The 4,417-nt window shown below is 43.3% G+C and overlaps 1 pseudogene; it reads right to left on the minus strand.

The window, feature by feature from the left end:
* Positions 1 to 2,807: 2,807 nt before the first annotated feature.
* LOC147434293 (uncharacterized) lies at positions 2,808 to 4,047 on the minus strand (annotated as a pseudogene).
* Positions 4,048 to 4,417: the final 370 nt, after the last annotated feature.

Here is a 4,417-nt window from a genome sequence, read left to right on the forward strand (position 1 = left end):
AAGCCCATCCCCAAACACATCTGCTGCTCTCAACTTAAACATTGGCGTCCCATTACGATCATGTAAGTAGCATACAAAACTATTGCCAAGGCGATAGCTCTCAGACTTGCCCCCCTCCTAAGTTGGATCATCTCTCCCCTTCAACACGGATTCATTAAAGGGAGATCTATATATGACAATATCTTGGCAGCAAAAAGGTAGGAATAGAGTATGCATCCTTCTCCAAGCAAGAGTGCATCTTGCTGCACCTAGACCTCGACAAAGCCTATGATAGAATAGAATGGTCCTATATAGAAGAGGTCATGGGAGCTTTGGGCTTTGAGCCTCACCTTTGTCGCCTCATAGACACACTAGGCATTGGCAGCCAATCAGAGCTCCTATTTAATGACAAAATTGTGGGCTCTTTGGAGGTTAAAAGGTCTATAAAGCAAGGATGTCCCCTGGCTCCCTTGCTCTTCGCGATTGGGTCGCATCCTCTCATTACAATGCTCGAAGCCAGTGCTATATGAGGAGAGATTCAAGGTCTGGCATTACCGGGCCACGACCAGCTACTGGGCAAAATGTTCGCATATGATTGGCTCCTATTCTTGAAGGCGTGCCCTCAAGTTGTAAGGAGAGCTCTGGAGATTGTGAAAACATTTGTCGTGGCCTCGAGATCCAAGTGCAATATAGAGAAGTCAAGGCTTATCTCCCTGTCAGAGAACGACTCTTTTGACCCTTCAGTCTGGACAGGAGAGATTATCTCAAAAGGGAGTGTATTCAGACACCTGGGAGCCCCCGTAGGGGTGGATGTAACCCACAAGCAAATATTTCAATGGGTCCTTGAAAAAATAAGCTAAAAATTTGAGGAGATGGGAGTTTATTCTCCTCCCCTTCCAAATCCGGATTAGAGTAATTAATGCTTTTATGATCCCGTACATTGCTTTCCTCAGCCCCGTGCTCAAGATAGCTAAGTGTAACTGGAAAGAATTCTTAAAACCAGTGAAAAGGTTTCTTTGGAAGAACAACACGAAAACCTCCCGGCCATGGCACTGGGTTAGATGGAGGTAGTTGCTCGGCTGCTAGACCAAGGAGGGCTCGACATTCTTAACCTTGTATCCCATGCTGAGGCTCTTTGTGCCAAATGTATGGTCTCATTGGCTAAACAGGACCAAGCTTGGGCTATCATGACCAAGGAAATGCTTGATGCAGTAAAACTGGGATTAAAAGGGGGAAAGTGGAAGGGGGCTGTGATGCATGACAAACTTCTCGCCTCAAAGTGGTATTATGTTAGATCTGGTGGACTCTCAGGGGAGCTAATGAGGATGTGCAAAAGAGCAGCTGAGGTTTTGGAATGGGGGGAAGCAACCAGATACTTTAAGAAGTCCATTTTGCATTGGTCCCCGTGGCTTTCTAGATTATTGGGGCCGCCGCAAAGCCCCTTTTGGATAGAAATGTCCACAAATGTGAATAATAAGGGGCTCGCTTGACTAGAGAAATTCCGGGATGGCAACAGGAAGTGTTGGAAAACTGCTGACTCTTTAGCCATCCAATTTCAATTGAATGCCTTTGAGATCTTACTAGTCTGCAGGGTGATGAAAGAGCTTGAGAAAGTGACGATGCCAATTTGTGAATCCAACTTTGAATGGGATGCTTGGAGATGGCCCGGGAGTAGCCTCTTTTGGAAACCACATTCTAAAGGCATTTACCATGCATTAATGTACGAGGCTAATTGGTGTAGCCCCCTCAACAAATTATGGAAGAGGCACTGGATGAAAAAACGGTGGGAGGGAGTCATGGAGAGCATCTGCGAGCCAAGGTGGCCTTAGTATATGAAGATATTTCTGTGAAAAGTGATGTGGGGTGCTCTGTCGACGAACGTAAATATACAAGAAAGAGGAATCGGGTCCGGTCGGTGCTCGGGGTGCAGAATAGCTAGTGAAGACCTAGCCCACCTTTTCATGGGATTCCAGGCAATCAGTGGCATGGCTGGGAAAATATGCAAGTGGCTTCAAAGGACATGGCAAATTAAGTTCTTCAAAACTGATTTGTTCTTTGGTAGTAACAGGTTGGAAAGTCCTGCTTTGGTTATCTGCATACAAATAATCAGGTACTACTTCTTTCACCATGTTTGGCAACCAAGGAATCGCTGGGTGTTTGAGGGGGATCTGGCAATGGCAAGCTTTGTGAAATCATACAAGAGAGCAGAGTGACGATCCACATGATCGGAGGCAAACAAGCCTCAGAGGACTGGTCTAGAACAATACATATCATGATGACATCTTGTAATAAGTAAAGTCTAGGAGTAGTTCTGGTTTCTCTGTCAAGCAGAGAACTTCTAATCCTTTGACCCTCAAGGCTCAATCTGAGCTCGAGGTTGGTGTATATTTCTACTGTTCTTAATACTATCCACTCACAATTGTGAGTTTTGCACACAAAAAAAAAGTAAATCAAAGTTTTTTGCATCAGCCATGAGATTTTCTTTTCTTTCTATTGAGAACGTTCATTTGTTGGGCATTCATGGAAGTCTTGAGACTATGCTTGGGTGTTCTTCGAGAAATAGGCCTAGGCCCAGTCAAATCTCCATTGGTGGAAGCTACCATGCATGAGGCCTAAAACACACGCGCCTCTGCCCACATGTGTACACCTGCGCGCACACACACACACAATTCCATTTCAATCGAGTAGGAAACAAGCTAGTGCAGATGAAGAGACGTTCTTGGATCAAAGAGAGTGCTGTGGATTCCAATCACAAGCTCAATTGCAAAGCCAAATGGAAACCCAAGCATGGGATGGATTATCAGGAGCCTTACAGGAGTGATGGATGACTAGATGGTGGGCATTTCAATAGCTTGTTGGGAGGAGAAGGTGGTAGCTGTGCTGCTCCACAAAAGCACAAAAGGATTTGCATTGGAGATGATAGATCGTTTGAAGTATGCAATGTCATCCTCAATGTATGCGGTGAAGCCCACAGAAGGGTCCTCAAAATCTACAATGTAGTATGCTTTACACCTTGCATGTAAAAGCCAAGGACAAGGCAAAACAACAACTTCAGCTTTGGAAAATCTAAATAAAGTGAGTTCGCTTATTGGCCAATAGCCTTCCACCAAGAAATATTCATCCTCTCCGTCTTGTCTTCAATGCAAAACCCTTGGAGCGTCTACATTTTGGATGAGCACATGGTCGAATTGTGATACCGCAAACCTGCATTAGTGCTCATGATCAAGGATGGTTTTTCTCCATCCAATGCACACAAGAAGATTTAGAAATTTTCAGTGTTTTTCATATGATGCATAACATCATGAGCTTCTGCTCGAGAGGCACCACATACCTAGCTAGGTAAGATTGGGGGTAGGGGACCACCAGCCCCCCCACCGAGCCGACGGTCTCCTTCCCCCAATCGTATCTAGCTAGATATGCAGTGCCTCCCTCATAGAAGCTCATGATGTTGAGGTAAGTCACAATGTGGGAATTATTGTGAGAATTTGTCCAAAACTTCTTGTGAAGGTAACAACAAGGAAATTTTAGTACAACATAACATAATGGGCCTTTTTCCCTCTTTGGCATAAACTTTCAAGATCTTATATGTATGTTGTGTCAGAAACACCCCAAAATGAAAACATGGCAATTTCACTCACCTGTACTCTCGACTAATGTGTCTGAATAGATATTTAGCTCCCGCTTTTGCCAAGCACACGTAATAGGTTGAATTTCCTACATCCCACTCGGGTGCTAGGTTTCCACTTGTTATACTGTTGTTGACCATAATACAACCAAATTCATACACCTCTTTGCCATAATACTTTGTCGGCAAAAAGCATGTTGACCTATAAGGATACACCAAATTAGTAGGACATTCTTGGTAGTCAACCCCATTTGATGTCATTATCATCATTGCTATCACCATTGTTGTGATTACGCCAGCCACAATAACACTAAATAAAATAAATAACCCACAAAACTATTTAGCTCCCATTGATGATACACTTAGAATGGAAGTGTAAAGCAGCAAGAGTTGAAACGTAAAGGCAGATGTTTAGGAGTTACTCACCAATTGCAAAGAGCCATGGTTGCAAGATGGGTGGTAGGTCAAATGCAAATGTTGAAACTTGAAATAGAGGAGCTTGGCAAGGTACGTTTTAAAGGGCTCAAGGCTCTGTGATAATGTGATAAAATATGCATCCTTGTCCTTTCACCCAATAATAGGGTTTGCAAAATGAACCTAGAGTATTGTTTTGTTTATTGTTTTTGTGAAATTCTTATACTCACCTTCTGTGCCATTAATCAATCCATCAATAATGTCCATTTTTCCTACACATAGTTGGATAACCATGCTTGTTTTTAGGCTTAGAGTGGCATGCAACCCTCCACTTAATTTGGGATCTACTCAAATATTTATTGTTTTGTTGCATGAGGTGTTTCTTTTATCGGTGGTGAT

Source organism: Adiantum capillus-veneris, chromosome 19 (genome assembly GCF_014529385.1).
Source record: "Adiantum capillus-veneris isolate H3 chromosome 19, ASM1452938v2, whole genome shotgun sequence".
Lineage (NCBI taxonomy): Eukaryota > Viridiplantae > Streptophyta > Polypodiopsida > Polypodiales > Pteridaceae > Adiantum > Adiantum capillus-veneris.